The sequence below is a fragment of the Pelophylax lessonae genome (assembly GCF_965119305.1).
Source record: "Pelophylax lessonae genome assembly, chromosome: 3".
NCBI lineage: Eukaryota > Metazoa > Chordata > Amphibia > Anura > Ranidae > Pelophylax > Pelophylax lessonae.
Window position 1 is genome coordinate 305,327,369 of NC_138770.1, and position 25,084 is coordinate 305,352,452.

General features: G+C 43.8%; 1 protein-coding gene across 2 annotated transcripts in view; it reads left to right on the forward strand.

Annotated features, from left to right (window-relative positions):
* The window catches only part of TNK2 (tyrosine kinase non receptor 2), a 362,744-nt gene that overhangs the window by 67,847 nt on the left and 269,813 nt on the right, over window positions 1-25,084 (forward strand). For both annotated transcript variants that reach the window (XM_082252264.1, XM_082252263.1), the window contains one exon: window positions 17,398-17,709. The gene's annotated coding sequence lies outside the window, so the exon portion shown is untranslated. The remainder of the gene's footprint in view (window positions 1-17,397; window positions 17,710-25,084) is intronic.

The window sequence follows — 25,084 nt, forward strand, 5'->3', positions numbered from 1 at the left end:
TTCTTCCGGGAGTTTGGCACTTGACCCCTCCGTGTGGTCTCTGATGCCGCCTTGGGACCTCAATTTGGTGCTCAGTCCTCCAGAAGCCTTCTTTTGAGAATCTTTGGGAGATTCCCCTGCTTACGCTGTCCCAAAAGGTGGCCTTTTTGGTGAATTGCACGCAGTATGTCGAAATTGGTGGGTGTTACCCTGTCGTTCTCCTTACTTGGTTGTTCTCAGTGATAAGTTGGTTCTTCGTCCCGGTCCATCGTTCCTTCCTCAGGTTGTCTGATTTTCATTCTAATGAAGACATTGTGTTACCATCCCTGTGTCCCAGGCCAATAAATCCAAAGGAAATTGCTTTGCCTGCCTTGGATGTGGTCTGAGCAATTAGGGTGTACCTGGCAGCTACGGAGACTTTTAGGAAATCAGACTCACTATTTGTGCTGTCGGATGGGCCTCGGAAAGGGTTGTTCGCTTCCTCTGCGACCATTTCTAGATGGATCAGACAGGTGATTCAGGCCTATTCCATCAAGGGTCAGGTTCCTCCTTTCCCTGTCAAGGCACACTCTACTCGAGTGCTCAGTGCCTCCTGGACCTTCTATCATCAGGCATTGGTTTGTTAGGAGGCCATCAGGTCCCTGGTGCACACTTTCACAAAGTTCTATAGAGTGGATGTGTTGGCATCTGCGGATGCTTCCTTTTGCCGCAAGGTGTTGAAGGCTGCTTTTTAGAGGACCTGGTCCTCTTTGAGGGTGTATTGTTTTTTCAGGTGAGCTCCAGTTGTTTTGGTTGAGCTTCTGTTTACCTGGTTGGCTATAGTTAGCCTTGGGAATTTTTTTTTTCACTGTTCCCACCCCTTATGTTTAACACTGCGTTGGGATGTCCCAATGGTTCAGAAGATCAGAAGCTTTGTCCGTCAATTAACGAAAGAGAAAATGTGATTTTTGACTTACCATAAAATCCATTTCTCTGATGTTCATTGACGGACACTGCACCCACCTCTCTGTGGAGTTGTAATTCTTCTGACACTGCTTGTAACAAAACGATAGCAGAGGGAGGGACTATTCCCCCTGGTACTGCCCATAGGCGTAGCCCGCCTTTTTTTCTGCCTAGTGTCCTACTCCTGTAGGGCGCAGTATAACCCAATGGTTAAGAATATCAGGAGCTGTGTCCGTCAATGAACATCAGAGAAATTAATTTTATGGTAAGTCAAAAATCCCATTTTTTATTTAGCAATGAGATAAGAGGATCACAATGGATACCTCCCTGCACATGGTGAATTGCAAACTAAACCGAATTTTAAGATTTATTAATATATTATGACAATATGATTTAAATTATGTCGGTCTCTTTCACATTTATTTGTAAAAACGTTAAAATGATGACAGTTCCCCTTTAATAGTCCAGGCCTGTATAAATATAGGTGACTTTGTGTAACAAAAGCCCAGTCATAAAATCCAGTTTGATTGGAGACTGTGATCATATACTGATGGATGTGTTTACTTTATGACCACATATTTCAGCCTGCATGCAGCTTGTTTGATTAGTAAAGTCAATTTTAATCTCATACACGAGTCACTTATTGACATTTTAAATCTAAAGTGGCCTTACCCATTAAAATGCCTGTCTGCATATTGGCGCCTTAGTTCTGTATAAAAAATAAGTGAGAGTGCTAACAAATATGCCATTATGGTTTTAAAATATTAGTATGTTCAAAATACAACAGAGTGTAGCAGACTTGGTTTGAATATGACTGCATTCTTTCTTTTTGTTCCCTGCACCTGTGCGTCACAAAAAAAGAAAAGAAATTGCCATGTCATACCGGAGACCCGCATAGATATATTTCAAAAAGGCTGTCAGTCTGGGACTAGATAATGTTATATATACAATACATTTAACAGGTATTTCAAGTTTGGCTATTGCTAAAGGAGGAGTTGCTCTAAGGTGTAGTGATTTAGCGTAGATTCGTGATTGATTGTTTAATTGCAAGCTACTGAGGAGCAGCTTTATTACATGTTTTCTAGAAAGCAAACACAGTTCTCTTGTTTACATAGCATTTTTTTTTGCTGAGAGAGATGTGTGCATTCCACTTGACAGAAGCCTATTCATAAGTTTTCAGTTTAGCTGATTTGCTAGATTTCAGTAGTTTTGCATGTACATTTCTCTTTGCCATTCATAGTACAGGCATACATTTTATTTGTATCCCACTCAGCATTCCAGCAATACCAGTTACATTGGTGCCCTGCAAAAGTTAGTTATGCTGTTAACACTAATGTCATTTGAAGAGGGTATAATGTATCAATTAAACCTGAAGGGTGATGTAAGGTCTTCTGATAGAATCGGGGGGGCTCACAGGTTTAATGGTGCTATAAAAGCGCAAAGCAACAGAATTAAAATGAACTACCTGCTCAGATACCTTTAAAACCAGACCACACACACCACAGACACGACAATAATTATTATTTTTTAAAGATTTTACAATTGATTAATAAATCACAGTAGCAATTCCATTTTTTGAAATATCTGTCTGACACAGTACAATACATTTTACTTTACAGTTCTTCTGTATTGATACTTCTATGTAGGCAGTTGCAGCCACATTGGGAACCTTGATCAATCACATACATCCCAGTATATGAACCCACTAAACTAAGGTTCCACAGAGAATAGCAGCAGAATTTCTTGCCTAATTATACTACTTTAAGTGTGTCAGACAGTTCTCCCAGAATACATCTACACTTACTTTAGTAAACGCTAATCCTTCACCAGGGCAAACCATTCATCAGTGATGTATATCTAGGGGGAAACATATTTTATCTTGATCAGTAATGTGAGGCTATCTGGTGGCATTTAGCTTGGATAATTACTTACAGGTATGGTATATCTATGACTATGGCACATGTAAGAGATATTCAACAATATGGTACAGGAAAATAAAATAAAAATTACATGTGGATAAAATAGCTCAACTGAAGAACTCTACTGACTGTCTTGGTTGCCCAGCAGGCAAACTTAATGAAATCTAGATAAGGGAGTATTCAGGTACTATTCAATTTACTCTTACTCTTTGTGCTATCAATGAGATATTATACCCACCCTCTTTTAATAAGTAATAAGAGAAATACCCAGCCTTGTATCTCCTTTGGCAAAGTCTTCAGTGGTAACTTCTATCTAATCTAGGCCCTGGTATGGAACAGGCAAATGATCTTCCTTGGCTTTGCTGAGTGACCACGTCACTGTACTCAGGACATTTTTATCCACTGTTCATCCGGTCAGATGGAGTCTTTTTTTTCTAATTGTCCTTTGTGAGTCTCCTAAAAGTCTCCTCCAGTCAGCTTTGGGGTATACCACCCTGGGATTTTCCATTTGCACCATACCCTGGTTTGTTTTCTATTTACCATTTGCATAATGCATAATGCTATCTTCTGCTTGCCATGTAGGTGCTTTCCATCTTATCCGATGTTCCATAAATTGCACAAAACACTTCTTAGGATCCACCTTGGAGTGCACACCTTGCAAGAGAGTTGTACTCAATTTTATGAAAAAGAAAGAATGCGACCATAGTATTATTCAAAAAGGAAAAGAAATGATAGATTATTGCAGGTACACATAGCACTCAAAGTACGAAGTAACTAGAATTCTCTCAGTCTGAACTGAACAGCAGCAACTAAAACTCTGCAATGACATTTATACTGTTTATAACTGACATTGACAGGCTTGTTTTCAACCAGTTTTTCCAACCAGTGCAGTTAGTTTAAATGTGCTCTGTAATGAGTTTCCATTATACACTGAATTAGTTGCCCGAGAACAAAGGAATCCTGCCAGGGTTCAACACGGATGCCAATGAATTCAGGGTTATCCAGTGCACAGCACTATGCCCATAAATACTAAAATCAAAATGATTTTTAAATATTTCATGTGGATAGGAAGCAAACATAGTGTCAAGTATAATTCTATAATTATAAATGATTTTTAATCCTGATGCAAATGGCTCTTTCTGTGTTGTAAACAGGCATATATTGACTTTTTCCATACTGAAATTGTACCTGTGCTCCTGGTTATGTCATTATAGTCAGCTATGCAAGCTTGTAAAATCCATATAATTAATTTTTCTCTGAATATGAGGACTTTTTTTTAAACATTTATTACACTCTCTTTGCAGCAATGTCTTTGAATTTATTGCAGTCTTGCATGGAAAAATGTTTTAATCCGACAAAAGCACAGACTGCTCGGATATAAATCCTTGGGTGTGCGGTACAGTCTCTCCTAGCATTGATTTTTAACAGACTGCTAGTGTCAGCTGCACAGTACATCTGTCACTCCCAGTCCCATAAAAGCATGCTGTACCTGCCTCGGCATCCGTGTGATATTAATATGCAAGTGCAAGACTCTCAATTCATAAGCTCAACGAGAAGAAAGAAACTGTAAGGCTCCGTTCACATGTAGGCGTTTTGGGGCTTTTTTCAGGAGTTTTTCTGCTCTAGGATCAGCTCTCAAAACGCTCAACAAGACAAATCCTATTCATTTCAATGGACCCTGTTCACATCTGAGCGTTTTGACGCTGTGAGCAAAACGCCCAACGCTCAAAAAAGTACATGAGCTTCTTTTTGGGCAGATTACAGGCGTTTTCCATTGGTCTCTATTCAATCTAAAAACGCCTGCACAAAAAACGGCTGTAAATCGCGGTAAAAATCGCGGTTAAAATTGCGGTAAAAAAACGTGCGAAAACGCTACGCTCAGACGTGAATGTAGCCTTAGGCAAGAACATAAAACATCTTTATGTGTCCTGCTGATGCGTTTTGTTTGTCTTTTTCAGAGCAACAAATAGATGTCCACAACAACCTCCTCCCCTCCCCTAAAAAAAAAAAAAAAAAAAAAGCAGTTATATTTCCTATCAAAAACTTTTTTGGGAGTTTTGCATAGAATAAGAGAGGATTTGAACCTATGTCAGGTTTGTTACTACTTTCTAGGTCTCTGTTTGAGGTATTTCCCCTCACATACTCTCACAATGACAAGATTTATCAGACAGGAAGTGAGGGAAAATCTGAATCGAGGTCTCAGATAACAGTAAATAGCTGATGGTGCTCTAAACTTCTCTTACTGCACTAAAAAATGTTGCTCATCGGCATTTCTGGATGTGATTTTAGGCATTTGTGTTGCGTGTATTCGCTTGTATTTGCATATTTATGTGCAAAATCAATTATTATATGCGCGTACTGACTGGGAACACAGATTTTTTTTTTTTATCTTTTTTTACTCAATAATATGCAGCACTTGTTTACGCACCTGACAAGCTATAGTGTTCAAGACTCCTATTTGTGTTGCTGTTGGATATTTACCTTTACTTCTGTGTGGTGAAACCCCAACTGGGGTTCGAATCTTTTCCCACAAATTTTATTTTCTCTATCGTTCATTGACATATGCAGCTCCATATCTTCTTGATCATTGGTTATGCTGCCCCCTACAAAAGTAGGTCACTAGGCAGGAAAAAAAATTTACCACGCCTATGGGGAAGTCCCTGCAGGAATACACCCACTCACTCTGCTATAGCCCTCAGTTTGTTTCTGCCTAGTTTAGGAGTAGGACCTAGTTCCCTGCTGGGACTTCGGTCTTAGCTGTTTTTGTTTGGGAACCTTTTTGTAAGAATTTTTAGTTAGTGTTCCTGAGAGAACTACAAGCAACAGCCGGCTGGGTTTCGGACTGGATATACTAGATCCTTAAGGTCTCCCAGCCTGGCCAGCGTGAGCAGGTTATAGTCCAGCACTAGGCCTCGCCACGACAGAGCCCCAATGGATGGGGGCGGGCCTGCAAGTGAAACACCTCGCCGGGGTGCACACAACCTGGAATGCACACAACCTGGAAGTCACAGTGTGCCCCCTTGCCATCAGCACCCCCACCCCGGATGGAGAAGTAGTCTGTTCGGAGTGGCACCCACCAGATGCCGTGGTATGGTGAGTAAGTTTCCCCCCAATTCTCTGGCAGTCTTGGGGTGGACTCTCCCCTGGACTCTCAGTGATACTAGGCCCCGCTCGGCTGTCCCCTCTCCCCACAGGCAGGTTCCTACCTGGGGCGGGGGGAAGAGGGTGAATGTATTGCGGGCGTTGCGGCGGTTCTGCAGGGGGGAAGTTATGTTCTGGTGGGGTCTGCTCCTGGGGACCCCCCAATCCCCGATGCCTCTGTCTGATGACCCCAGAGGCATCGGGGGGGGGGGGGTGCTGGAAACCGCATGGTGCACAATCGCTGGACAGCAAGGAAGAAACTAGGGACTCTAGGCATGACCCAGGTATTTTTCTGTTTCCTGTGTCAGATCATTTCTCTTCTCTGCACAGAACGTTCCAGAAGCCTCCAGATCGTTTTGGTGATATGTTACTGGGGTCCATGTTGGTATTCCTCACTCACCCTGCTGCAGGCTGTGTTAGGGCTGGGACTTGTGGTACTGCTGGTGCAGTGGTGCGGATCCCGTTTTTTTTTGCGACTTTTCTTAAAGTGACACTGCCTTTTTTATACTCAGTGCTAATGGAGTCCCAGGACCAAATCTCACCTACAGACCCCCTCAGTGTGGTTGCGGGACCCTCCGGGCCGCAGCCCCTGTCTGCTTTTACAGCAGTTTTGGAAAGCCTGATGTCAAAAGTGGATTTCGTTTTAAAAAAATTCTATTAGCCGAAAGCGCCCTTTGCCTTTACCTTCCTCTATAGTATCCTCAGATTCTGAGGAAGATGGGGCCTGCCGTGGACGCCTACCATCCTGGTGGATCTGTGTCTTCGCATTCTGATGGCGAGGAGGACATTTCCTCGTCAACTGCCGCGCAGGAAAGCGCGCTGGTGGAGGCACCTATAGTGCCGGTGCGGGAAACCTTAAAAATGGCGGATGAGTCTACAGCAGGTGCCTTTTGGCACTCGCAAATCTCAGAAGTCGGGCAAGGTTTTTCCCTGTCCGGAACCTTTTGACGACATTGTGGGGGTGCATCAATCAAACAAATGTTAGTGGTGCCTAAGCGATTTAAAAGGCATTACCCCTTCGCGGATGCGGTTTCCACTAGGTGGACCTTGCCACATCTGGTTTCCAGACTAAACAAGTCTACTGTGGTCCCGGTGAAAGAGTCCTCGGTATTTACAGACCCCGTGGATAGACGGATTGAGTCTTTGTCCCTCCATTTGCATGTGTTAGCAGGCTCAATACTAAAACCGGTCTTTGTGATCACTCTGGTGTCATAGACCATCACAGAATGGGCGAAGTTGCCAAAAGGTGACTTGAAAATGAAGCAGCTCTCACCGGGCCTGATAAAGCTAAGGGACCAAATGGTTCACATCACAAATATATGTGATGCGTCGCTGGATGCGGCTCCACTGGTAGCCAGAGTGTCTGCAGTGGGGATTACTATTAGACGCATGGTGTGGCTGAAAAGCTGGTCTGCGTACCAGGCTTCCAAAAAGGCTCTTTCTGACCTTCCCTTTACGGGGGACAGGTTGTTTGGATCCTCCCTGGATGAGTTGATCAAAGGCCTTACGGGTGGGAAGAGTACTCTTCTACCCCAATCCACCAAGGGCAAGGCACCGCGTAATAGACGGGGCCCTTCATTTACTGCTCATAGGCGGCCCTTTCGTGCCTCCAGGTCGCAGGAGAATGGAGCTAAGCCATTAAGATCTTCTGGGGGTTCCAAAAAGACATGGTCGGGTAAGCAGAGAACAGGCCAATCTGGATCTGCGGACAAATCCTTGTCTGCATGAAGGGATGCCCTCACCAGTTTCTGGGGTGGGGGGACGTCTTTGCTTCTTTCCGGAACCATGGACTTCCTTGATTCAGGACAAATGGGTCCACTAACTGATCCGCTCAGGTTACAAGATCGAATTTTGGACTCGACCATCGGACAGGTTCTTCCCATCCAATCTACGCCTATCTCCAGACAGGTTAAGGGATCTAAGAGAGGCAGTACAAGATCTGCTTTCGCAAGGGGTGATTGTGCCAGTTCCTTCTCGGCAACGCTTTTAGGGGTTCTATTCAAACTTGTTTACTGTGCCCAGGAAAGAAGGCAAAGTACCTCCAATCCTGGACCTCAAGGCCCTGAACCGCTTTGTGCGGGTACAGAAGTTTTGAATAGAGTCCATTCGCACGGGAGTGGCATCTCTACACCAAGGAGATTTTTTTGACCTAGATATCAAGGACGCATATCTACACATCCCTATTTACGCTGGACACCAGCGTTTTCTTCGCTTTGCTGTAGGAGAAGAGCATTATCAACCTTTGGTCTCACTTCTGCCCCCAGGGTCTTCACCAAAGCGTTGGCTCTGGTGTTGGCATTACTGCAACAATGTGAGATTACGATACTGGGTTACCTGGACGATCTCCTATTAGGAGCAGACTCACATTCAGCCCTGTTGGGCGACTTGACAATTACTGTACGAACTCTGCAAGAGTTCAGTTGGATCATCAATTTAAAAAAATCTGCCCTGATCCCATCCTTAAGACTGGATTATCTGGGCCTGACTATTGACTCCACTTTGGCGAGGGTTTTTCTTCCCCCGGACAAGCTGCAAAAGTTGCAGGGGGCGATTAGTTTGCTTTTAGCCAGCAATCTGTCCTCTCTGCAGGCTTGCATGCGGGCCTTGGGTTTGATGGTGTAAACCTTCGAGGCGGTTCCATTTGCTCAGTTCCACACGAGACCCTTACAAGGGGAGATTCTTGTCAAATGGAACAAAGATCCAAAGTCCTTGGACACTATGATTTAGTTGAGTCACACTGCCCTCTTATGGTGGCTTCACTCGTTAGCACTATGCCAGGGCAAGTCCTTCCTTCCATTGCATTGGACTGTGGTAACCACAGATGCCAGCCTGCCCAGCTGGGGAGGAGTGCTGGGGAAGCTCTGTGTCCAGGGGTCCTGGACAGTAGAAGAGTCCAGACTTCCGATCAATATTCTGGAGCTCAGAGTGATAAAGCTTTGCCTGAGTCACTGGACAACTCGTTTACAGGGTTGTCCAGTCCAGATTCAATCGGGCAATGCCACAGCCATGGCTTACATCAATCATCAAGGGGCACCAAGAGTATCTTGGTGGCCTGGGAGGTTGCCGAGAGCCTGGAATGGGCAGAAAAGTTTGTTCCAGCACTTTCTGCAGTGCACATACCAAGTACGGATACTGGCAGGCGGATTACCTGAGTCGTCAAGTGTTGGATCAGGGGGAGTGGTCCCTGCACCCGGAGGTGTTTCACCTCCTGTGTGTTCGGTGGAGGACACCCGATGTTGACCTGTTTGCTTCTCGACTCAACAAGAAAGTTCAGAGATTGATAGCCAGGTCGAGGGATCCTCTGGCCGAAGCCACAAACGCACTGGTGGCTCCTTAGGGTCAGTATCAGCTGATCTATGCGTTCCCTCTGATGAAACTCCTGCCGAGGCTTCTGCGCAGAATAGAGGTGGAAGGGATTCCGGTCATTCTGGTGGCCCCAGACTGGCCTCGCCGGTCTTGGTACGCAGATCTGGTAAGGTTGGTCGCCGATGCTCCTTAGAGAATTCCTCTCAGGGAAGATCTGCTGTCTCAAGGGACGATCTTCCATCCTGCTTTACAGTCACTGGCTATAACAGCATGGCTGTTGAAAGCCAAGTATTTAAGGATAGAGGTCTTTCTGATTCTGTGATTCCTACACTGTTGAAGGCTAGGAAGTCTACTTCCAAGAAGATCTATCATCGTACATGGAAAACGTACATCTCATGGTGTGAATCAGTGAAGGTGCATCCTTGCCTGTTTTCGGTGGCTAGGATTTTGACCTTTCTTCAAAAAGGGGTTTAACAGCAGTTGGCTTTGGGCACTATCAAAGGCCAAGTGTCGGCTTTGGCTGTATTTCTCTATCGTTCATCGACAGACGCAGCTCCTTATCTTCATGACACATAGGGTTATGCTCCTCCTAGGAATAGGCACTAGGCAGGAAAAACATAACCACGCCTATGGGGGGCTGTCCCTGCAGGCATAACCCCTCAGACTCTGCTATCATCAAACAGTTTTGTTCTGCCTAGTGTTAGGAATAGGACCTAGCTCCCTTCTGGGACTTCGGTCTTAGCTGTATCAGAAAATGTGTGATTTTTTATTTTTTAACTAGTTAGTTCCTTAGGACCAAGATCCAGAGGAACTACAAGCAACAGCCAGCTGTGGTTTCGCACTGGATAATTTAGATCCTTAAGGTCTCCCAACCTGGCCAGCGAGTGTGAGCAGGTTATAGTCCATAACTAGGCCTTGCCACGACAGTGCCCCGATGGATGAGGACAAGCCTACGAGTGGACAGTATCGCTGGGATGCATCAACCTGGAGCGCCCTGAGTCGTAGCTTTGGCTGACAGCACCCTCATCCCAGGTGGGAGGTGTTCTGTTTAAGAGTGGTGCCCACCTGGTACCATGGTTCACAGGGATAAGGTGGTACTTCGACCTAATTAGTCGTTCCTTCCTAAGATGGTTTCTGATTTTCATCTGAATGAAGACATTGTGTTGCCTTCACTTTGCCCTAAACCTCAGCATCCTAAGGAGTATGCCTTACATTCTTTGGATGTGGTTCGGTCGATCAAGGTTTATTTAGAGACCTCTGAGTCCTTTAGAAAATCAGACACTCTTTTTGTCCTTAGTGATGGACCTTGAAAAAGATTAGCTGCGTCTGCTGTGACCATATCCAGATGGATCAGGCAGACAGGGATTCAGGCTTATTCACTGAAGGGTCAGGTTCCTCCTTTCCCTGTGAAGGCACATTCTACTAGGGCGCTGAGTGCCTCTTGGACTTTTCGCCATCAGGCGTCAGTGATGCAAGTTTACAAAGTTCTACAAGGTGGATGTGTTGGCATCCTCGGATGCCTCTTTTGGCCGAAAGGTTTTGCAGGCTGCTGTTTAAAAGAGAAACTATTCTCTTTGAGGGTGTATGTTGCTTTTAGGTGAGCTCCAGTTGTTCTTGGTTGAGCTCCATGTTACCTGGTTGGCTAAGTTTAGCCTTTGGGGAATTACGTTCTTACTTTGCATTGTTTTTCCCACCCCTCATGCAAATACTGCTTTGGGACGTCCCCAATGGTCAAGAACATATGGAGCTGCGTCTGTCAATGAACGATAGAGAAAACTGGATTTTTGACTTACTGTAAAATCCTTTTCTCTGAAGTTCTTTGACAGATGCAGCACCCACCCCTCTAATTGTGAGTGGGGATGTTTTTTTCTTATTCTAAACACTGCTTGCAACAAAACTGAGGGCTGTAGCAGAGCGAGTGAGCATATGCCTGCAGGGACTGCCCCATAGGTGTGGTAAAGTTTTTTCCTGCCTAGTGTCCTACTCCTGTAGGGGGCAGCATAACCAATGGGCAAGAAGATATGGAGCTGTGTCTGTCAATAAACTTCAGAGAAAAGGATTTTACGGTTAGTCAAAAATCCAGTTTTTTTTTTTTTTTTTTTTTAAACTGACTGTGCAAGCTACTGTCTAATCCCTTGTATATCAGCTAATAACTATATCATACTTGCCTAATTGGATTCAGATAGAATAGCTTGTTTAGGTCAGGGGTACTGAGTTAAAAATTCACAGTAACATTTTTTTTGTCTCGTTCTATGACTCAGGTTCTTCACATCATAGTCCTGACCCCTCTCACCCTTTACATAACAACCCCCTTTACTTCAGCATCCTTAGTCCAGCCTTTATAAACCACACCCCCTTCCTCCCACACTTCACAGATCCCCCTTTACTAAGATCATAGTCCCCTTTGTAATCACAGCTCAGCCATCCTTCTCAAATTACAGCCCCCCTGCTCACATCACAGCTTCCTACTTCCTCACATCACAGCCCCCCTTTCAGTCACATCTCCCCCACCCTCTTCATATCACAGCCCCCCTTGCAATCACAGAAACCCTCCACACTTGACAACTCCCCCTTACAACACAGTCCCCCTTGTAATCTCAGCTTCTTACATCACATCTCCCTCCTATCATAGTCCCCTTTGCAAACACCCCCCCCCCCAAATCACTGCTCCCCCTTCTTACATTATAGCTCCCTCCTCTCACATCACACCCCCTCTGCCTCACATCACAGCTCCCCCAAATGCAGTCCCCCCTTACAATCACAGCCCCCCAATAAACCACAGTCCCCCCTACAGCTCCTTCCCTTTCACAGTCCTACCTTAACTCACGACAGAGGGTGGGAGGCACGGCAGGGAAAAGAGAGATACAGCAGGTCTACACGGGGAGCGGGAGCTGTGAGTTTAAACAGCATCAATGATAGCAGGAGAAGAGTCCACTTAGGCTGCTAAGTGGTGGGGCCATGGCCTGGACAGGACGGTCACTCGGTCAATGTCCAGACCGCGGTCTGCTATTTAGTGATGCTTGGTTTAGGTAGACCCTTATTTTTTTGGTATATGAGATTGAAATAGTTATGACCAGCTTTAGGAAACCAATTATTATATCTGCAGTTCTAGAATTTGGGGAATGAGGGTTATTAGTTTAATCTGTATATTGGTACAATCTTCCTTAGATTTGCCATAACTGTGCAGTATGAAAATCTACCTAAATGATCTATTCAGGCCCCTGCAGTGCATAGTGGTTGGTAGATCTAAAGGAGGTCTTCAGATTGTAACATATACACTGCCCATAAAAATTAAAGGAACACTTTTAATCAGAGTACAGCTTCAAGTCAAATAAACTCCTGGGATATTGATCTGGTCAGTTAAAGGGGGGGGGGGGGGTTGTTAATCAGTTTCAGTTTTCAATTAACAACAGGTGCTCTAGATGGGCAACAATGAGGCAACTCCCAAAACAGGACTGGTTTTATAGGTGGACACCACTGAAATTGTATTCCCTACTCATTTTTCTGACTGTTTTTCACTAGTTTTGCATTTGGCTATGATCAGTGTCACTACTGATAGCATGAGGCGATACCTGGACTCTATAGAGGTTGCACAGGCAGTCAAACTCCTCCAGGAGGGAACATCAATAAATCAGATCTTTTGCTGTATCTCCTAGCACAGTTTCACAAGCATAGAGGTGATTCCAGGAGACAGGCAGTTACTCTAGGAGAGCTGGACAGGGCCAATCAGCAGGACTGGTATTTGTTCCTTTGTGCATGGGGGAACAGGATGAGCAATGACAGAGCCCTACAAAATGACCTCCAGCAGGTCACTGGTGTGAATGTTTCTGGCCAAACATACATAAACAGACTTCATGAGGGTGGCCTGAGGGCCCAACGTCCTCTAGTGGGCTCTGTGCTCACTGCCTGGCACCGCGGAGCTCGATTGGCATTTGCCATTGAACACCAGAATTGGCAGGTCTGCCACTGGCACCCTATGCTTTTTACAGATGATAGCAGGTTCACCCTGAGCACATGTGACAGATGTGAAAGCATCTGAAGAAGTCTTGAAGAACATTATGCTGCCTGTAACATCGTTTAGCATGACTGGTTTGGTGGTGGGTCAGTGATGCTCTGGGGAGGCATATCCATGCAGGGACGCACTTACTGCCATTAGGTATTGAGATGAAATCCTTGGACCCATTGTCAAACCCTACGCTGGTGCAGTGGGTCCTGGGTTCCTCCTTGTGCATGACAATGCCTGGCCTTATGTGGTGAGAGTATGCAGCCAGTTCATGGAGAATGAAGGAATTGATACCTTTGAATGGCCCCCGCACTTGCCTGACGTAAATTCATAGGAAAACCTCTGGGATATTATATTTCAGTCCATCTGATGCCGCCAGGTTGCACCTCAGTCTGTTCCAGAGCTCAGTGATGCCCTGGTCCAGATCTGGGAGGAAATACCCCAGGACACCATCCATTGTCTCATTATGAGCATGCTCCATTGTTGGCAGGCATGCATACAAGCAAGTGGGGGCCATACAAACTACTGAGTACCATTTTGAGTTGCAATGAAATTACAGCAAAATGGACTAGCCTGCTGCATCATTTTTTCACTTTGATTTTCAGGGTGTCTTTGAGTTCAACCCTCTGTAGGTTGATAATTTTCATTTCCATCAAACGATGTGGCACCCATTCATTCCTAACATGTTAGCTAGTCCAAAGTATTATAGATATCAAGCGTGATATTTTTCTCCATTGAGATCTGATGTGTTTTCAAAGTGTTCCTTTCATTTTTTTTGAGCAGTTGTATATTCAGCTTTAGTTTATGTGTTTCACCTAGCATACAGTAGCTCTACAGTATTAATTTATGTCTTTAATTTGCTGAATTCATTTTGACTAGAATTGTTCAGCACAGTTTATACATTCACATCTATCTATCAATGCCCTTTTGTGCTTTGCAGCTTGTATTAATAAAAACACAATGCCTGGGATTCTGTGAGGAAGCATGCATCATTTGTGCATAGCACAATGTTTTACTGTGACGTAATTGGAGAACACTTTAGAGCCCCGACTAGACAGCTTTGAACATACCTTATGCCTTTGTTGTCCTTTTCATGTTGCTTTATTTTCTTTCAGAGATGCAATTAAACTTTTTCTTTTTTTTTTCTGCTCACTGTATGATCAGTGTAAACTGCACTTTACACTCCCACCTGCCTTTCCTTACTGTGAGCAAACTCAATGCCGTAACATTGGCCTATTATTTATGGAAAACAATGTGGGAGTGTGATGGGAAATAGGGGCTCTTTCTTTCTGGTGCTTCCCCCTTGCTTTATGGTGCATCCTCATACACAAGTCATGCATTGATAATTGGCCCGGCAGAGAATTTGTACAGCTAAATGTTGAGATTTCCCAGTTGTGTCATCCGCCGCACCATCGCCCCATGGATTCACAAAGTACAGTATGACATTAAATCATAGTTTTTTCTTTCTGTTTGTTATAAAATTTGCAAATAAAAATCTTTCTTCATATATTTGGACCAAAGCGCTACATTTCTTTGGTTAAAAAAAAAAAAAAACCCACACATGGGTATATATAATTTAGTTTGTGTGAAAGTTATAGACTCTACAAACCATGGTACATACAGTATATTTGAAAAATTATCAATCCTGATGTACTGGTGGCCTATTCCATTTCTGGAGGCCCTAAAATGCCAGAACACACATCCCCCATATAACTCCTTATCACCACCAGTAGACTGTCCAAGATATTTAGTAAGAGGTATGGTGAGTTTTTTGAAGTTGTAATTTTTTGGAACAAAGTTATGGATAATAAAAGAATAAATTGTGTTTTTTTTTCACAAAGTTGTCGAGTTAATTCTCCCACACAGCATTGGCATACTATTAATTACATCCTAAAGCACATTCTGCAATGCCTACTGACTATGGGATGCCATATGTTTGAGACTTTTTCACAGCCTTGATGCATCGAGGAGAACCTTTGGGCTTTCAAGGACTCTAAATTATGCATCTAATTTCCTGACTACCTATTAGATTTTTGTTGGCTCTGGAGCACCAGTACAGTGGAAACACCCACAAAATGATCATATTAAAGAAAGCAAACACCCCTAGGTATTTTCTTAAAAGGCATAGTGAATCATTTGAAAAGACAAATTATACCCAAGGTCAGGGCCAGTGCTTAACCCTCTGTATACTGCTACAGACCTTTCACTGCCACCAGTTTATCTTATGAAACGCCAGAACGTATGTGAACAGGTACACTCCATATACAACTCCTCCCTGGACTGACAGGGACTGCTTGTCACACAGCTAACGTCACAATACAGTTGTGTGCTACAGTTGCCTATATTGGATAGCAAACACAATGTATCTGTCGCAAAAGATGTTAGCAGAAATTATATCCATATACATAAGTCCATATGTTAATAGTCCATCAGTTTGCAAGATGAATAAATAAAAAAAAAATATATATATATATATGTAGAGGCGCGTTTTTACCGCGATTGTACCGCGATTTTTACCGCGATTTACAGGCGTTTTTTGTGCAGGCGTTTTTTGATTGAAAAGATACCAATGGAAACCGCCTGTAATCTGCCCAAAAAGAAGCTCATGTACTTTTTTGAGCGTTGGGCGTTTTGTATACAGCGTCAAAACGCTCAGATGTGAACAGGGGCCATTGAAATGAATAGGATTTGTCTTGTTGGGCGTTTTGAGAGCTGATCCTAGAGCAGAAAAACTCCCCAAAAACGCCCCAAAACGCCTAGATGTGAACGGGGCCTAAGAGTCTAGCAAGCTCTGTAGCTGGGAATGAAGAAGGAGAAAGACAGGAAACGCCACCTAAGTGTAGTATTACAGGCAATTTATAGTTGCACAATATATTAAAAAATGCCTGAAGAAGGAGCTGTTGCTCCGAGCGTGTAGCCTGCCATTCTCTGCTATCCTCTGCCCGCCCGACTGTTCCGGCTCTTCGTCTTCCGGTGACGTAACTTCCGCTTGCAGTCCACGCTGGTTCGCTTCCTGGTGCACGGGACTACCCCAGGAACTGGCCAACATGCAGCTCCGTGGACGGCGTGGATAAAGAGGGGGATGGATCGAAACGGCTCCCCTTGCCTACCCCATTTGATGAGCTTATTACCTACTTACATCTTGTCCGTTTTTAATATATTGTGTGACAATAAATTGCCTGTAATACTACACTTAGGTGGCGCTTCCTGTCTTTCTCCTTCTATATTGGATTGCACAATGCTTTGTTTTATTGTCAGCCCACTTTATGGATGAAGTCGAATGGGGCTTCCTCCTATCAAATTTGGGCAGATGTCTGAATGGCCAGTTAACCAAAGGACTTTTGCTGATCACGTCCATGATATTTCAGCTGTTAGCATATTCTAAACAGGGGTATTCATTTTTCTTGACTGTATTTAATATGCATGTCTTATGCCACGTAGTCTTATTCCTGCTACAGAAAAAGTAGCAGCATCTTTACTAAAGGAAAAAAAAAATGAAACCACCCCCAAGCACCTTGTTCACCTATATATGTTGTCTCTTCTACAATATATGGATTTACATTGTTGTAAATAAAAAAAAAAAAATTTTGTTTTATTTGAAATGGAACATTATCTATCATATATTCATATACTTGTTTCTATATCTATGCACTTGCCCTTAAAGTCCCAATCCCTCTTGGCCTGAGGCACCAAAAAACCCCCTAATAGCACATACAGGGACGGAGGCAACACCTACTTACCTATTATTTTTTAAGCAGCCTAAGGAAAAATACCCCCCTCACCACCCAACACATTTGCCCTCTTGTAAGAGACCAAGCAGGTGGCCAGTCCAGCAAACATCTAAAATAATTGACCTATATCCTGTTTTTGTAAAACTGAAAGTGTCTAGGTTCTGTAAAAGCAGTGGCTGAAATATTGCTCATCCTAATAACATGTGATCTCCAGAAATCCTCACATAACCACATTTCAATGTAATTAGTGTGTTTTTTTTTAAGTCAATTAATGTGTTCTATACTGTGGAAGAATCATAGGCTGTAAAATGACTGTGGTACAATTATGAGGGAATGGTTGCTTAATATGTGTTAATGTGCACTTCTGATATTCTAGGTGTGTTCCATCCAGTATGCTGTGTGTAACCACAAGGATGCACTGAAAATCGAAGTCACATTGCTCATCACCCTTCTGCAGAACATTTGCTTCAGATCATTTGTGAAGACATGTCACATACACTGTATTCGTGGCAAGAGATGTGGTTCTACAGAAAATAAGAAACATACGCTCCTGACTGGAGGAGCTTACAGTCAACTCAATGAATTATTTAATATGCAGCACATTAATGAAGTCAGAAGGCAACCATTTCTATGAAGGGACTCTGATAATCAGCAGACAGGTGCACATACAGCCTGGACAAGTTTTGGGGTAAGTGACCGTTTGGGGTAAATGCTGTAACAGATTAGTTTTGTGATTCTATGAAACAAAAGAACCTTTGATGTCTGCAGGATATTTTAGGAACACCCTGAAAGGATACCAGAATGTCAACTGTTTCAATCAGTCTGCAATATTTGTACTTGATGCTAGAGTATTTTGTGAATAAACTTGATCTAGTCTCTGTGATATTTATATTGTATAAAACATTTACAAAGCAGTTCCCTTTTTTCATTATTAGTAAGCAATATTAGTTCATAATTAAAAACAATAATATTTATTTAAAGACCAAATTCCCAGTAAAAAAAGCACTTGGACGTGCTGCAGTTTACTAATTTGATGACAGCAACCTTTGTCTGCTGTCAGTGTCCTGCTTAATGCATACACACTAAGGGCTTATTTACCCTTGCATTTGAGGCACAAAGGCAACAGACTGTGGTGTTCACATGCCACGGTCGTAATGCTTTGCGGCAGCAATTCAATCCCCTATCTCATTCAGGCTAGGTTCAAGTGAATTGGGCTGAGCTGCAACCCTCCCTCCAACTGTGGTTTTAGGGCTTAAAACAGATATTGGAGAGTTTACATAATACCTCCTCAACCCATGTCAAATGCCTTCTAAAAAGTGTTCCATGATGTTCAGAGGGCTAACGCTAGTGCAATGCAGCTCTACATGCAATGTGATTGTAGCCTTCCAAAGGAACCGCCTCCTGTGTCAAATATGACCACATCAATTATTCTTTTACAGTTGTATTTTATTATTTGAAACAGTGAAATTTAAAGTGTATTTTTAGACAAAACCTTTTGTTTTTATTGTACGGCGTGGGGAAGGATTATCCACTGGGGATATTCAAACCCTCTGTTTGTCATGGTGATTACTGTTACAAAACAAACGTGATCGGAAATCCAAAGTTTTAGAGTTGTCCCCATAAAGAGGTAAGAAGTAATCTTCTAAAATGTCAAAGAAGTGAATACCCCTCACTTTTGGAATTATCTTGTCTTTTCCTTTTGTATCTCTGGGATGAGAAATGTGCCTAATGGTACAAAGACAGCAAAAATACCCCGACAGGGGTGTTAACCCTTCCCTACTCTGTTTAAAGGTTAAGGATGGATTCACACTAGTGCCAATTGGATTGGTTTTCCTGCATCCAATTTGCATGACAGGAGAGTGTGTCCCAGCTCTCAATGGAGCCGGTGCACACATTTCCAGGACGGCTGCGGAACAGATTGCACAGAGGTCCTGTGCGTCTTTGACTCGGTTTCGGGTCCGAATTCAGGCAAATATTTGGGCCTGTTTCAACCCTGATATGTAGAACAAGGACACACCGGACCCCTGCTCTGAGCTGCATCTGTGTTAGGTATGAAACCGGCCACCGGCCAAAACTGTAGCTCCTGACTTTTAAAAAAACAACCACTTGCCTTTTCCACAATCCAGCAGTGCAGTCACCCCACCTGGCTTCACCTGCTGTCTTCTTTCCTTGGCGCTGACATCTTAACTTTGGGCACCTGGCTGTGACAGCTTGCGGCTTCTGTGGTGGCTGGCTGGCTGGCTGGCACCCTCTGGTAGGTGGGTAGCTGGCACAGGGGCTGTGGGTGGCTGGCTGGTACAGTGCCTGTGGCTGGCTGCTACAGGGCCTGGGGGTTGCTGGCTATCTGGCACCCTGTCTGTGGGTGGCTGGCTTTCTGGCACCCTGTCTGTGGGTGGCTGGCTTTTTGACACCGTCTGGTGAGTGGCTGGCTGTCTGGCACCCTGTGGTGGGTGGCTGGCTGGCCCAGGGGCTGTGGGTGGCTGGCTGGTACAGGGCCTGTGGGTGGCTGGCTGGCTGGTACAGTGCCTGTGGGTGGCTGGCTTGCTCGCTGGTACAGTGCCTGTGGCTGGCTGGTACAGGGCCTGTGGATGTGGGTGGCTGGCTGGAACCCGGCTGCTGTGGGTGGGTGTATGGCTGTGATACACTCCCGCGAGACTAGTCCCGACTCCAGACGAGGCTGTCCAAGGCGAGGGAGGCGGCCCCAAGAAGGCAGAATGACGTCAGAAAAATATTGGCAATATCGGCCAGTTCCGGGGCTGATACCGATTTAACGGGGATAGTGCATATCGGCCCCCGATATATCGGCCTTGCCAATATTTGGTCTATCCCTTCTTACAGTATCTCAAAAAAGTGAGTACACCCCTCACATTTTTGTAAGTATTTTATTATATCTTTTCATATGACAACACTAAAGAAATTACACTTTGCTACAATGTAAAGTAGCGAGTGTACAGCTTGTATAACAGTGTAAATTTGCTGCCCCCTCAAAATCACTCTACACACAGCCAATAATGTCTAAACCACTGGCAACAAAAGTGAGTACACCCCTAAGTGGAAATGTCCAAATTGGGTCCAATTAGTCATTTTCCCTCCCCCGTGTCATGTGACTTGTTAGTGTTACAATGTCTCAGGTGTGAATGGGGAGCAGGTGTGTTAAATTTGGTGTTATCGCTCTCACTCTCTCATACTGGTCATTGGAAGTTCAACATGGCACCTCATGGCAAAGAACTCTCTGGGGATCTGAAAAATTGTTGCTCTATATAAAGATGGCCTAGGCTGTAAGAAGATTGCCAAGACCCTGAAATTGAGCTGCAGCGCGGTGGCCAAGACCATACAGCGGTTTAATGGGACAGGTTCCACTCAGAACAGGCCTCACCATGGTCGACCAAAGAAGTTGAGTGCATGTGCTCAGCGTCATATACAGAGGTTGACTTTGGGAAATAGACATATGAGTGCTGCCAGCAATGCTGCATCAAATTGGTCTGCATGTCTGTCGTCCCAGATGGAAGCCTCATCTAAAGATGATGCACAAGAAAGCCTGCAAACAGTTTGCTGAAGACAAGTAGACTAAGGACATGGATTACTGGAACCATGTCCTGTGGTCTGGTGAGACCAAAACTTATTTGGTTCAGATGGTGTCAAGCATGTGCGGCGGCAACCAGGTGAGGAGTACAAAGATAGTGTGTCTTGCCTACAGTCAAGCATGGTGGTGGGAGTGTCATGGTCTGGGGGCTGCATGAGTGCTGCTGGCACTGGGGAGCTACAGTTCATTGAGGGAACTATGAATGCCAACATGTAGTGTAACAAACTGAAGCAGAGCATGATCTCCTCCCTTCAGAGACTGGGCCACAGGGCAGTATTCCAACATGATAACGATCCCAAACACACCTCCAAGACGACCACTGCCTTGCTAAAGAAGCTGAGGGTAAAGGTGATGGACTGGCCAACCGTATCTCCAGACCTAAACCCTATTGAGCATCTGTGAGGCATCCTTAAACAGAAGGTGGAGGAGCGCAAGGTCTCTAACATCCAGGGGTGGTGGAAGAGGACTCCAGTGGCAACCTGCGAAGCTCTGATGAACTCCGTGCCCAAGAGGCTTAAGGCAGTGCTGGAAAAAAAATGGTGGCCACACAAAATATTGACATTTTGGGCCCAATTTTGACATTTTAACTTAGGAGTGTACTCACTTTTGTTGCCAGCAGTTTAGACATTAATGACTGTGTGTTGAGTTATTTTGAGGGGACAGCAAATTTACACGGTTATACAAGCCGTACGCTCACTACTTTACATTGCAACAAAGTGTAATTTCTTCAGATATAATAAAATATTTACAAAAATGTGAGGGGTGTACTCACTGTATACTCCCTTCCTAACGGGGTCAATTTTCAGCTTTCAGCGCTCTCACACTTTGACAATTACTCAGTCATGCAATACTGTACCCATATGAAATTTTTGTCCTTTTTTTCACACAAATAGAGCTTTCTTTTGGTGGTATTTAATCACCGCTGTTTTTTTTTATTTTTTGCACTATAAATAGGAAAAGACCAAAAATGTAAAAAAAAAATTGCATTTTTCTTCTTTTCTGTTATACAGTTTTGCAAATTAGTAATTTTTCTTCATACATTTTGACCAAAATGCATACTGCTACATTTCTTTTAGTAATAATAACCCAAATCTGTGTATATTATTTGTGAAGGTTATAGTCTACAAGTCTACAAGCTATGGTGCCAATCATTGAAAACTGGTCACACTTGATTACACCTTATGGCTTAAGGCCCCTTTCACACGAGCTTTCCCGATCAGGCCTGCATGTCAGTTTTTTAGGGCGGACCTGATCGGATGCTCCATGCACCTCTATGGAGCAGGGGATGTCAGAGGTGACATCTCCGCTGACACCCGCTGCTATCTGATCTGATCCTGTCCGTAAAATCCAGACGGATGGAAACCCTATTTTCCATATGTCTGGAGGTTCAGATCAGATGAAAGCGGACAGGCGGTCTGTTTTCATCCGATCTCCCATAGGGGAGAGCGGGGATCTTACAGGTCCGTCTCTGCAAAGTAAGCGGAGACAGACCTGTCATCCGCCTGCTCAGCGGGGATCGGCGGATCGATCCCCGCTGAGCAAAACGGAGTCAGCTGGGCGGAAAGCCCATGTGAAAGGACCCTGTCTCATTTCTTGAGACACTAAGGCTCGATTCACACTGGGGCGACTTGTCAGGGGACTTAGTCACCTGACAAGTCACAATCCATTCTGTGCAATGAAACCCGTCTAATCGGAGCGACCAATCAATATGGAGAAAAGGTTCCTGCACTACTTGGAGGGAACTTCGGAGTGGCTTGCATTCACTTCTATTAAAGAAGTCGTTTGCAAGCCGTGCTGAAGTCGCCAGAGTCAGACGACTTTGAAGCCGCCCCAGTGTGAACCGAGCCTAACAAGCCAGGACAGTACAAATACTTCCCAAATGACCCCTTTTTGGAAGTAGACATTCCAAGTTATTTAGTAAGAGACATGGTGTGTTTTATTAAAGTTGAAATTTTTTCCCACAATTCTTTGCAAAATGAAGATTTCTTTTTTTTTTTTTACAAAATTGTCATATTAACAGGGTATTTTTCTCACATTACATATGTATATTTGCAACTATACCCCAAAACACATTCTGCTACTCCTCCTGAGTATGGGATTATCACGTGTGAGACTTTTTCACAGCCTAGCCACATAGAGGCCCGACATGCAAGGAGCACCATCAGGTGTTTTAGGGACATAAATTACACATCTAATTTCTTGACTACCTATTACACTTTTGAAGGCCCTAAAGCACCAGGACAATTGAAACGCCCACAAAATGACCTCATTTTGGAAACTAAACACCCCAACGTATATTCTACGAGGCATTTTGAGTCTTTTGAACATGTCATTTTTTTCCATAAGTTTTTGGAAAATGTGGAAAGAAAATTATAAATTTATTTTTTTTTACTCACTTTTTACACATTTTTACGACATTGACGGACGCTGATGAGGATCCACTGATAGGTTGGCGCTGATGTGCACTATTGGGCACTGATAACCACTGTAGTGTTACTGATGAGCACTTTAGTGGCACTGATGAGGACTTAATGAGAATGAGGAGCACTGTAGTGGCAGCGTAGGGCACTGATGAGCACTGTAGTGGCACTGATTAGCACTGTAGGGCACTCAGGTTCATGCCAACTCATGCTGCTGTGGTCTTTCTCTCTCCTCTCCTCACACCCATTCAGCATGTGAGGAGAGGAGAGAGAAACACTGCAGCAGTGTGAGCTGAGCCGGCATTATCCTGGTTTGTTGACAAAGTGATCGTGTGACATTTCCAGGTGCACGCCCCAGGGGGCGTGCGAGAAGTACGAGCACGGGAGGCTGTCATATGATGGCCTCCCAGAATTAGCTTGCCACGCTGTAGCCATCATTTGGCTATAATGCGGTCGGCAAGTGATTAAAGCGGAAGTAGACTGCATCTAAGCACCACAAACCAAGAACACTGTTTTAACCAGTTCCAGTCAGGGCTCATTCTGACATTGCTCTCCTACATGTAAAATTGGAAATTTGTTGCTAGAAAACTACTTAGAACCCCCAACAATTATATAATTATAATGTTAAAAAACAGAGGCTCTAGAGAATTAAATGTTGGGTGTTGCTTTTTATTTATGTGACACAATATTTGTACAGCAGTTTTTAAAAGGCAATTTTTTATTTTTTTTATATACTCTAATGAATTTAATACCCAATTGTTTGGTAAAATACAAAGGATGGTGTTATGTCAAGTAATTAGACACCAAACATGTCAAGAAAATTAAAATTGCGTAAGCCCGTGGAACGGTGCCAAACTACGGTACCTAAAAATCTCTATATGTAATGCTTTAATGCCTTTACAGGTTACCAGTTTAGAACATCACAGGAGGTCTGGAGCTAGAAATATTGCCCATGCACTGACATTCGCGGCTATACCTCACATGTGCTGCAATCGCAATTTACGCTATTTACATATGTGTGTGGGACCGACGCGCATTCACCTTTGCAATGTGGGGACAGGGGCACTTTAAAAAAAAACATTATTTTATTTTAATTTTTTTTCTAACATCATGCCTTTATTTTTTTTTAAATCAAGTTTATTGCTATCAATAAAAATGAACAACATCCCAGACCCCATATCTTTCCTCTGGCCTCCAAAGCATCTGATCAAACCAATATCAGTTTGATCTGATGCTTTCATAATCCAGTAATGGCTTGTTAACATAGGACTGAAACCGGAAGTGATGACATTCTTGCTGCTTCCACTTTCTGACGTCACACAGTGGGAGGAACAACATTTGTTCCTCTCACTGTGTCCCAGGAACCAGATGTTGCTAATCGCATCTTTACTGGTCTCCGCTGCCTGTAAAAGTAATCCAGCAGCTGTATAGCAGCTCAGAATACATTTACTAGAAAGAGAATCGACTGCTTCAAAAAACGATATCTGGATCACGACTGTAGCTGCAGTCATGGTCCCAGTATAACCACTTCAGCCACTTTATAAACAGCCTAAGGGATGGGAAGTGGTAATTAATTTTATTTTTTTTTAACAATCAGGATTGCTTTATTAAAGGAATAATAATAATAAAGTATGGGAAGAATCAAAAAAAAAAAAAAAAAAAAAACAGTTTGACATGGTGTGACACAGCGTAGTCAGTATAAAGAAAAATAATCCAAACAATTATCCAGCAACAGCTCAAATTAACTGATATATTTAAAAAATACTACATTTTCATAAGACCAATTTCACCATTCACAATGTATAATAACCAATAACATCCCAAGGAGGAAAAGACGTAGGGGAATGGGAGGGGGGAGGGGCACAAAACACTGTGGCCTACTTATTGAAGGGGCACATCAAATCCACTCTATTGGGAGGTCCATTGCAGCCAGACCTTCTCTAAATTCCAAATGCAGCCACGACTAATGTACGTCAACTTGTAAAGAGGCAGTGCCACATCAATCAAGGCTTCCCAGGACGACAGACTAGGAGGAGTAGGGGAGGACCATCTACAGAGAA